The following is a 12,868-nucleotide window of genomic DNA, read 5'->3' as shown; positions in this document are numbered from 1 at the left end:
TTTTAAATATGTGTTGCATCCGTTCCCGCGATATGTTCAGCTTACGAACAAGTTTTCTACCCCTGCGGCATAAATTTCGATCATAACAGGTTGGCTGATAAGTCCCCGGTCCAACAAAGAAAAACACATTTTTTTGTCAAAATTCGTTTTTATTATTCAACATAGTTCTTTTCAACGTTTATAAAGACCTTCCAATTTTTTGATACCATTTTGGTAGTACTCCTTCGGTTTTGCCTCAAAATAGGCCTCAGTTTCGGCGATCACCTCTTCATTGCAGCCAAAATTTTTCCCTGCGAACATCCTTTTGAGGTCTGAGAACAAGAAAAAGTCGCTGGGGGCCAGATCTGGAGAATACGGTGGGTGGGGAAGCAATTCGAAGCCCAATTCATGAATTTTTGCCATCGTTCTCAATGACTTGTGGCATGGTGCGTTGTCTTGGTGGAAAAGCACTTTTTTTTCTTCATATGGGGCCGTTTTGCCGCGATTTCGACCTTCAAACGCTCCAATAACGCCATATAATAGTCAATGTTAATGGTTTTTCCCTTCTCAAGATAATCGATAAAAATTATTCCATGCGCATCCCAAAAAACAGAGGCCATTACTTTGCCAGCGGACATTTGAGTCTTTCCACGCTTCGGAGACGGTTCACCGGTCGCTGTCCACTCAGCCGATTGGACTCAGGAGTGTAGTGATGGAGCCATGTTTCATCCATTGTCACATATCGTCGGAAAAACTTAGGTGTATTACGAGTTAACAGCTGCAAACACCACTCAGAATCATCAACACGTTGTTGTTTTTGGTCAAATGTGAGCTCGCTCGGCACCCATTTTGTACAGAGCTTCACCGTATCCAACTATTGATGAATTATATGACGAACACGTTCCTTTGATATCTTTAAGGCTTCTGCTATCTCGATCAACTTCATTTTACGATCATTCAAAATCATTTTGTGGATTTTTTTGATGTTTTCGTCGGTAACCACCTCTTTCGGGCGTCCACTGCATTCACCGCCCTCCGTGCTCATTTCACCACGCTGGAATATTGCATACCAATCAATTATTATTGATTTCCCTGGGGCAGAGTCCGGAAACTCATTATCAAGCCAAGTTTTTTCTTCCACAGTATTTTTTCCCCTTCACAAAACAGTATTTTATCAAAACACGAAATTTATTTTTTTTTATTTTTTCACAATAACAAATGTTGCTTCTCAAAAGATGCCCTATCTCACAAACTAATTGACTTACAGACGTCAAATTTTGACACGAATCATTTGAAGGTTGGTACTATATAAAAATAATATGCATTTAATACTAGCGACGCCATCTAGGTGTCAGACCGGGGACTTATCAGCCAACCTGTTATATGGCCTTCACTTTCTGGCTTTCACTTTCCAGGGACTTATCAGCCAACCTGTTATATGGTCACTATAGTCACTTGTGTTTTTCCATACGATAGTCACTTGTGCTTTTCCATCCAAATACGGAGTTGCCTTTTATTTAGCGCGATTGGGCAACCCTAGTGTTTTATGTTGACAGCTAACAGCTCTTTTGAGGTTATACGTACTCAGAACGAGAGCTATTTGTGCTGTTTTCAGCATTTTAAAAAATTCATCTCGTCCAAAAAATGGAATTAAATCGTGAACATTGTGGGGCGATTATTTGTTTACTCTTTTTTTAATAACGGTTCATTGATGAACTTAATTTAATATGACATGGTGAATTCAAACGACGTTGTAGTTCACTCCAAGACGAATTTCATGAAGCTCGTACAAAATTAATTGTTGTTCCGGAAACCATTGATGCTGTGCGTCAACTGATATTGCAATCGTGAGATTGAGACAACCTTAGGCATGAGTGGAACCAGCATACTTTCAATATTGCATGAACAATTGGCCGTCAACAATTTTTTTCGCGTTGGATCCCATACAATTTATCAATCGCTCAAAAAAAAAAAAAATGGCTCCGGTCGAATGGTCGAAAGATATGCTCCGAAAATAAGATCGCGTTTCTTCGAAATACGTCTATGACATCGGGTCAGATGATGAATAGTGGATTAACGCGATCTAGCCTATTCTTCACTCATTTATATGTAATTTAATACACTGAAAAAAAGTGAACCTCTATTTCACTATAGCCAATTTAACTTTAGTTTAGTTCATGGAATTATTATGTTTGTAGTAAAGGTGTGCACGTGACACGAAATTGTCGTGACTCACGAAAATTTTCGTGATTCGTGAGTCACGCTCACGACAAGAGCGTGAGTGTGCAAGCGTGATTAACAAACCAAAATGTCGTTCGTGAGCGTGAGTCACGAAAATAATATCTTCGTGAGTAACGAATTACTCTCACGAAAATATTCCTGCTCACCAACATAAAACGCTTAAGAGTTAAATTCAATTACAATTTTAGTGACACCTGCGATGTTAAGAGTTTAATAACACTCTCGATTTTAATAATGCTCATGTTTTCAGACACTTCGGTAAAGTAAATTAATCATAAAATTATTCGTGAGTCACGATATTTTTCGTGAGTAACGGTATTTTTCGTGAGTCACGACGTTTTCGTGCGTGAGTGTGTGCTTAAGTACAAATTTTCTTTTCGTGAGTGTGCGTGAGTCCTACCCAAAAATATCGTGCGTGAGTGTGCGTGAGCGTGAGTAAACTATTACTCACGTGCACACCTCTAGTTTGTAGCACGTTTCTTTTACTCTAATATTTTTTTTGCGTACGTTAGTTAAATGAACTAGAAAGCGGGAACAAATTATACACAAATGAAGCATAAAGATTTACTAAATTCGTACTTCTCACAAAATAGTTCATTATTTCTTTAGATTTGTAAATTTTACTACAAATGCGTCCATCTTGAACTTCGTATGGTACTAAAAACATTCTTGCAATTTTGAACTTCAATTTTTTTCTTTCAAAATACAAAATTTTCTTTAACAAGTGAAAAAACTTAGTTATGTCTAATAAATTTTGTTGAATTTGTCGAAAAATAATTACTTATTTTTATTAAATCGGCGTGATGCCCGCGTTTGTAATACCAAAAAATAATCTAAATTTTCTAAAATTAACCAAAATTGTTTTTCCGGGTGGGTTCACTGTTTTTTCAGTGTAGCATATTTGATGGATTTTCCTGATCCTCAGAATCGTTTCCCACAAATCAATCAAAAATGCCATCTCATATTTTTTGAACAGTGATGATTGATTATACTTTTTGACTACTTATTTTTATAATAATTGATTGGAATATACACTCAGAAAAAAGCTTACTTGTATCCAAAGGTTATCACCCTCCCTTAAGGATTTTGGTATTGGTTTAAGACCTCTTTTGGGTGCTATCTAGCTAAATCTAGGCACTATAAAATAAAAAAATGGGATAGATGTTTTATAGAATTTTTATAAACTAAATTTATATATAATTTTAATTTAAAACTCAAATTAGAAAATATACATCATAGTACAAAATATTTTTTAATTTAAAGAAAAGGTACAAAATCCTTAAATATAAAACTCAGATAGCTTAAAGAAAAAAGTTGATGAAAAAATCAAGCATTTTAATCCTATAAATCGATTCGATTTATAATCAATAAATATTCAAAATATATTCAATATGAGCATTTTTTTTAATAAAAGTCGTTTTCTTTATTTTAAAGAAAAGACATTTAAGACATACGACGTTAACGAAGGAACGCAAATTTCAAACATTTGTGTCTTAAATTTAATGAAAACAATTTTTATTTAATTATACAATTATTTTTCGAGCTTTATGGACAGATATAGATTAAGGAACATGGTTAATAGAGCCATTGAAAAGAAAACGCCAGATACAATTTTTAAAGAATAGATTTTGAACTTTCTTTTAGTTAAAATTTCTTAATTCTAAAGAAATTTGTCCTTATAATGTAAGTATCATAATCTTTAACATAAGGTCAAAAGTTTTCTTCAGTGTAGATAAATACACTGTTATTACCAATCTGTTTTTTTGATGTTTATTTAATTAGCCATTTCATAATCTACAACGAGAGTTAGTTTTTGCAAAAGAAAGGTAGTTGATAAGAACTCTTGAATCGCGGAGTCAAACTGAGTATTGATTAACATGCCATTGTCCGATAAGATTAAATGTCCAAATAAATAATTACAAATACAGGTAGCACTTTGTTGTATAGAAATAACATAACAATAATAAATAAAAACAAGTATATACGGCCGTAAGTTCGGCCAGGCCGAAGCTTATGTACCCTCCACCATGGATTGCGTAGAAACGTCTACTGAAGCCGATGGCAAGGTATCACACTACTTCCTAACAACGCAATATATACCACATAGTCCATACGTGGTATATATTAAACTACAAAAGGGCCGATTAAATACGTATATAATTAATTTTAAAGTTTCTATAGAAATAAAATTTTGACAAAATAAAATTTTGACAACATTTTCTATAGAAGTAAAATTTTGATAACATTTTCTATAGAAATAAAATTTGGAAAAAAAATTCTATAGAAATAAAATTTTGACAAAATTTTCTATAGAAATAACATTTTGACAAAATTTTCTATAGAAATAACATTTTGACAATGTTTTCTATAAAAATAAAATTTTGGTAGATTATTTTTGGCTATATTTTGGTTGCCACCATGATTATGAACCGATATGGACCAATTTTTGTGTGATTGGGGATCGGCTATATATAACTATAGACCGATATGGTCCAATTTTGGCATGGTTATTAGCGGCCTTATACTAACACCACGTTGCAAATTTCAACCGGATCGGATGAATTTTGCTCCTCCAAGAGGTTCCGGAGATCAAATCTGGGGAACGGTTTATATGGGGGCTATATATAATTATGGACCGATATGGACCAATTCTTGCGTGTTTATTAGAGACCACATTCTAACACCATGTTCCAAAATTCAACCGGATCGGATGAATTTTACTCCTCCAAGAGGCTCCGGAGGACAAATCTGGGGATCGATTTATATGGGGGCTATATATAATTATGGACCGATATGTACCAATTCTTGCATGGTTGTTAGAGACCATATACTAACACCACGTACCAAATTTCAACCGTATCGGATGAATTTTGCTCCTTTAAGAGGCTCCGGAGGTCAAATCTGGGGATCGGTTTATATGGGGGCTATATATAATTATGGGTCGATGTGAACCAATTTTTGCATGGTCATTAGAGAACATATACCAACACCATGTACCAAATTTCAGCCGGATCGGAGGAAATATGCTTCTCTTAGAGGCTCCGCAAGCCAAATCGGGTGATCGGTTTATATGGGGGCTATAAATAATTATGGACCGATGTGGACCAATTTATGCATGGTTGTTAGAGACCATATACTAACATCTTGTACCAAATTTCAGCCGGATCGGATGAAATTTGCCTCTCTTAGAGCAATCGCAAGCCAAATTTGGGGTTCCGTTTATATGGGGGCTATACGTAAAAGTGTACCGATATGGACCAATTTTTGTATGGGTGTTAGAGACCATATAGTAACACCATGTATCAAATTTCAGCCTGATCGGATGAAATTAGCTTCTTTTAGAGCAATCACAAGCCAAATTTGGGGGTCCGTTTATATGGGGGCTATACGTAAAAGTGGACCGATATCGCCCATTTGCAATACCATCCGACCTACATCAATAACAACTACTTGTGCCAAGTTTCAAGTCGATAGCTTGTTTCGTTCGGAAGTTAGCGTGATTTCAACAGACGGACGGACGGACGGACATGCTCAGATCGACTCAGAATTTCACCACGACCCAGAATATATATACTTTATGGGGTCTTAGAGCAATATTTCGATGTGTTACAAACGGAATGACAAAGTTAATATACCCCCATCCTATGGTGGAGGGTATAAAAACTGCTGTGAATAAACAACAATTTAATAGGCTGTCCTCACTATCATGATTATAGAAAAAGATGGAATATGTTTTAAATAATTATATATAATAATAATGAAATACACTTAACATATGTATACAATACATATTTTGTGGACACTTCATTTAGGAGGAACATGATATTTTTTTTGTCAACCTAAATTGTTTGTTTTCTTTCAACGAAGTTTCTTTAAATACGCTTGTGTGTGCATTACATCCTTGTGTGATGTCGCTATAGTCATCTATAGCGATATTTGTATGTTGATGTTGAATATAACAGGTTGGCTGATAAGTCCCCGGTCTGACACATAGATGGCGTCGCTAGTATTAAATGCATATTATTTTTATATAGTACCAACCTTCAAATGATTCGTGTCAAAATTTGACGTCTGTAAGTCAATTAATTTGTGAGATAGAGCGTCTTTTGCGAAACAACTTTTGTTATTGTGAAAAAATTGAAAAAAAGGAATTTCGTGTTTTGATAAAATACTGTTTTCTGAAGGGAAAAAATACGGTGGAAGCAAAAGCTTGGCTTGATAATGAGTTTCCGGACTCTGCCCCCGGGGAAATCAATAATAATTGATTGGTATGCAAAATTCAAGCGTGGTGAAATGAGCACGGAGGACGGTGAACGCAGTGGACGCCCGAAAGAGGTGGTTACCGACGAAAACATAAAAAATCCACAAAATGATATTGAATGACCGTAAAATGAAGTTGATCGAGATAGCAGAGGCCTTAAAGATATCAAAGGAACGTGTTGGTCATATCATTCATAAATATTTGGATATGCGGAAGCTCTGTGCAAAATGGGTGCCGCGCGAGCTCACATTTGACCAAACACAACAACGTGTTGATGATTCTGAGCGGTGTTTGCAGCTGTTAACTCGTAATACACCCGATTTTTTCCGTCGATATGTGACAATGGATGAAACATGGCTCCATCACTACACTCCTGAGTCCAATCGACAGTCGGCTGAGTGGACAGCGATCGGTGAACCGTCTCCGAAGCGTGGAAAGACTCAAAAGTCCGCTGGCAAAGTAATGGTCTCTGTTTTTTGGGATGCGCATGGAATAATTTTTATAGATTATCTTGAGAAGGGAAAAACCATCAACAGTGACTATTATATGGCGTTATTGGAGCGTTTGAAGGTCGAAATCGCGGCAAAACGGCCCCATATGAAGAAGAAAAAAGTGTTGTTCCACCAAGACAATGCACCGTGCCACAAGTCATTGAGAACGATGGCAAAAATTCATGAATTGGGCTTCGAATTACTTCCCCACCGACCGTATTCTCCATATCTGAACCCCAGCGACTTTTTCTAGTTCTCAGACTTCAAAAGGATGCTCGCAGGGAAAAAATTTGGCTGCAATGAAGAGGTGATCGCCGAAACTGAGGCCTATTTTGAGGCAAAACCGAAGGAGTACTACCAAAATGGTATCAAAAGATTGGAAGGTCGTTATAATCGATGTATCGCTCTTGAAGGGAACTATGTTGAATAATAAAAACTAATTTTGACAAAAAAAATGTGTTTTTCTTTGTTAGACCGGGGACTTATCAGCCAACCTGTTATAAGAACTCCATGGTCAAGTTTTCCTTATGAGGAAGATAATACATATTGGTGGCATACTGTATTATTTTATTTGCATAATTCTTGAAAAGAAAGTGACCGAATAAACGATTTCAATATACTTTTAAACTTTTAGTTTAGTTTTCCAACAATAAAACTTTGTGTATTTTTAAACATAGAATGTATACTACACTGGAAAATAAAGCTTGGCCGATTCCAAAATTTTTATCTTTACAATTAGTTAAGTAAGTCAAATTACCTAACTTAAATATACGGATAAAATGACTTCATTGAATGTTTTATCGACTTTTGAACAAGGAAAAAAACTTTATATCAGAGAAATGCGTCTTCTATTCTATGTTTCGCATTCGTATTTTAATAAAAAGAAATCTTTGGCCTCAAGACAATATTTTTTTCAGTGTAGATGTAGCTGTTATCATAAAAATAGCAACAACATTTTTCACTCTGGAATCTACAACTTAAGCTTAAGGTGACTGTAATGCAATAAAATGTCGTAGTTTTTCGCCTTATATAAATAATTTCATTTCAAATTTCTTTATTATTTATTCAATCTATGGAATAACAATTGATTTTTTTGGCTTTCATATAAATGACACTATAATTGAAAATAAATTGCAATATATTTCATAGTACTTTAAATTCTTCTCGTGGTCTCAATGGCCAACAACCATCTGCTTGTTTACTTATCAGTATGCCCTCCTTTGTTCCTTACAATTCATACTCCTGCCAACGTTTCATTCAATTAAAATGATTATGCAAATATTACCTCACACTTTGCCATCTAAATCGATATTAATTACAAATCAATTAGTGATAGTGCTAAGAGACAAGTATTTGTTTGCCGTTCTCTTATTAAAATTAATAAAAAACTTGCAGACCTTCAATTCAATAAAAAAAAAAACAACGATGGAAAAAAGAAAACAATTCCAAACATCAATAGATGGAATTGTATTTTGAAAATTGTTCAAATATAAATGGGAGAAAGTAGTTCCTGTTTGTCTACGGAATTAAATTGTAGTACTTTGTAGATTATATTTGTTAAGCTTTATGCCTGGAATTTTAGAGAATTTTATAATTTTTGGAATTAAAGACATTTTATGGAGATTATATAAAAATATTGAAAATAATTAATTATCTTATAGACACCCTGTGTTATGAAAATAATTATAAAATAGAAAAAAATTCATTGGTTCAATTTTAATGAAATTTATGTACTACAGTTCGGTGTACTAAGAACGAATACATTGTATAAATGCTCTAAAATCACCGGAGAAATTCGTTTGTTTAAAAAATTTCGTTGCGAAATAAACTTTGTCATCATTATATCCACCTTGATATTTTTCAAAGTGTACAATTCATTCAAATTCTTAGAAGAATAATATTTAAATGTTTATTAACATGGGTTAATTTACAACATGCCACTATTCTTCTTTACTCAAATATACAATTACACACACACGCTCACACATCCATGCATAGAGGTATACACCTCGTATTTTCATTAATGATATTGTTTTAGCTATCATACTGAAAATAATTCATCATGATTTCCCATCGTCATCATCAACAAATAAACGAATGAACGAAGAATATTTGCACGAATATTTCTCAGATCGTTTGCCAATTGTAATAGTGACGTATTGTAACACACACACACACATATATACACACATTCATCGATCCATCAAACACCTCATGTAATCATTGTTGCTGTGCTATACAATTCGAATACTTCCGATAGCCGATTGTTGTTGATAGCCCACTGACGATTTTATTAACAAACAACGAGATAGTGTGCCACAGTTGTGTCGTCAACATCATTGGTAATAACCACAGCAACAAAAAAACAATGGCCAAGCAGCGATAATTGCTAATACACCAGTGTTGCCAGGTGATTTTTGATTCTTCCCCCCAAATCTTAAGAAAAAAAACCCCTAAATTGGTCTAAGCTTTTTTCAAAAACCCCCAAAAATTTCAGAATATAAAAGTACAAAAAGTGGTCCCAAAATTACGTGAAAAAAATCCTGTAGTGATACACTTCAAAAATTAAATTTAACACAAATACATATCCTGAAAGAAGAGTTCTTTCCTGAGAAACGAAATTTTAGAAAAACTAAGTTTTCTTTTGATGCTAAATTTTTTTTCGTTTGAATTAAATAAAAAGTAAAATTTGCTATTTAAGAAAATAATTTAAAACAAAAGAGATTTTCGTTTGTTTACAATTTGATCCCTGAGGAAATTATTTTTTCTATGAATGTAATAATACAATAAATATGTATATCAATTTAAAAAGCGGGCTTACTCTTAAAAAGCTTTCAGTTGCTAAATTAAAATACGATTGTTTTTAATTTTGTCAAATATTAAAAATGCCCTTTCAACAGAAGAGTTTAAAAAAGATAACGAAAATAATGCTATTGGATACTTGTTTGTATTTAGGATCTTCTTGTTGACTTTCCGCATCTTTTTTTCTCATAACTCATGCTAGAATCGTTCCGAATTTGCTTGAGAATTGCTCCACTTTATAAGGTCTGAAATAATTTTTTACCCCCACAAATCCCCCCAAATAAATTTTATCCCTAAAAATCCCCCTAAACGTGAAAAAACCCTAAATTTGGGGGGAAAACCCCTAACCTGGCAACACTGTAATACACTATGTTTATTTACAAAAAGGCTTTAAGAGAGGATGAGAGAGTGATTATTGGCTCTAAGTGTTTATCTATTTTCGGGAAGTATAGGGAGAACAGAGAATAAATCTATGGCTAAATTACACTGAGTTCAATTCGTATTAGTTTTTGCTATGAGCAATGAACTATGCTATTTATTTAGTGAGAACATTTCTTTCTCTGTAGAATAAATCAATGTTAAGGTCATATGGGGTTGTTGGTAAACTAAGTTCTCGCTCTTTGGTGTATAAATTTATTGACAATTGTGGGGTTCCAATTGGATTTATGTGTGACGTTTTTTGTTGTTGTTGTTTGATTGACGTTTTGTGTAAATGCATTTGTGCTATCAATTAGACGAACATTTTGTTATACGCTATTCATTGTTGTGTCGCTAGGCCGAGCAAATGAAGTTAAATATGTTTCAAATAATAACTCGTATATAAAAAATTAACAGTGTTTAAGGGCTGCTAAAATTGCACAGAGGCCATTATACGAGGATGGTGCGATAAGTAATAAGTCTACAAAAAACTATAAACACTACACTCAAAACCAAGTGAACCCTCTAGGGCACTAAAGTCATATTGACTCTATTTTAGTACATGGAATTGTTAGGTTTAGAGAAAGTTTCTTTGACTTTTAAATTTTTTCCGTACCTTAGTTAATAAAATAAGAAGGGGAACAAATTTTTCACATATGAGGCATAAAGATTTCCAAATTCGTATGCTCATGGCGAACTTCGTATGGCATTAAAGACAACGCCAAATTTTTCCTTCAAACTACGAAATTTTCTTTAACAAGTGAAAAAAAATAATTATGTCTAATAAATTTTGTTGAAGTTATCGATATATACATTTTCTCATTTTTGTGATATTGTTGTGGCGTAACACATTTTAGTTAAAATTGTATAAAATTGATCTAATTTTCCCCCCTGGTTCACTGTTTTCTAAGAGTAGGGAATAGTGTGGGTTTATTTTACAATATAGTTTGTGCGTAATCAGAGAGTCGAGCCAGCAATTTTAACCGACGCCGACCATTTTTGGCCAGTCGACGCCGCAGACGGATACGACGACTCATCTCGACTTAAATTCAGTCGCCAAAAATGTATTAATAATTGTCGTATTTTTTTCCAAAATGTTTAACCTTCTACCCTCAATCAATCAGTATCAAGTTATAATGATTTTGCAAAAATTTAGCTCAGAAAATTTGAATGGTATATATATTTGATTTTATTATTGGTTGTTTGTTACAACTAAATTAATTTATTGTGATAACTTCAATTTTAGTTTAATATGGATAATTGTCTGTCGACGATAAAAACGGGTCGGCTTCATTCGCTGTGTGTAGATCGATAATGTTGGCTAAGCTCTACATTTTTTAATACGTCTGAAAACACAAACTTTTCTCGAGGATTTCAAAATACACCCAGAGAAGGATTGCGATTACCTCGAACATGTTGGGGTGATTATAGACGTTCTCTGTGTGTAGGTCCTCTCATGCGGCTGACATTTTGTGACCAGCGAGTTAGTTTCTAAACGAACGTGCTCGGTATCAAATGAAATTGTAGTTCAATTTGATCATGGCGATCCCGTTGTTCTTTGATCATGGCAACGTTAAGAGCGATCTCTGCCCATCGAAAATGCCTACATTGCCTACAATTTTAGTAAACTGGTGACTTGATGTTTATTAAAACATCCCAGCAAAAAAAGCGTCGCCAAAAGAGTAATGAAAATGTTCTTTTTGGATCCGGAAGTGGTGCAAAATTGACGCAGAAGCGATGAATTTGACATGGGCTTGTTATAGGGCGGAAGTTCTCCATTTCAACAGCCGTTGCACTGAATTTGCATCACTTCTTTAGGTGTGATCGGAATTCAATGTTTTGGATGTAACTTAGAAAATTCTGTGATATTTTGTCAAATAAATAATTTTTATATTTTTTTTTATAATTTTTAATGGATTCTAACGCTCGTCGGAAACGTTTGACCTGAAGTGTTTTCAAAAATTCACAATTTTTTCAGATTGGATTTAGCATTTTTTTCCACAAAATTTAAATGATTTGTACCATTTTATGAATTCTTATTCTGTTTTTAATCTATTTGTAATAAAAAAAGTTAAAATTATCCATTAAAAGTATGAAAAAACCAAGTTATAAAAAATTTAATGAAAAGAACCTCCTGGGTAGTTAAAATAAAGAACATCATTGGGAGTGCATCTTCTGGAAGTGTTTATAAAGTTGTGCCTTTGGAAGAACTTCCAAATTTTTTTGCTGGGATGGAGTATCGAATTTTAGTCTAGAGAATTTTTAAAACAAAATAGGGGAACTTAAGAAGATATACAAAAAATGCAAGATTAATCAAAGTTGACTTTTGATTGTTTGTGCAGATAGAGTAAAATTAGACGTTGGCCCAAATATACTTTACACCTTAACAAGACCTTAATAAAAATTAATAAAACAGTTGAAATCGTCGGCATAAAAAATCGACTTCTCTATTATCACAAAATTAGAAATTCATACATTGTGAATAGTCGACTTTTCTAAATTTTCGACTTTTGAAAAAGTCTCATTACAATCACTAATTTAACCCTGGAAAGTCATCCTTATTTTTTATACACTAACGTCATCCTTCGTCATTTTAACTACGGCTTATTTCAAGACACCATAATTTACATCGTAAGAAAAAATGAGAACCAAAACTGAGTTTATTTTCTAATTCAAT

This window comes from Haematobia irritans, chromosome 5 (genome assembly GCF_050003625.1).
Source record: "Haematobia irritans isolate KBUSLIRL chromosome 5, ASM5000362v1, whole genome shotgun sequence".
In the NCBI taxonomy this organism is placed as follows: domain Eukaryota; kingdom Metazoa; phylum Arthropoda; class Insecta; order Diptera; family Muscidae; genus Haematobia; species Haematobia irritans.
The sequence above is the reverse complement of the archived record's forward strand: the minus strand, read 5'-3'. Positions refer to the sequence as shown.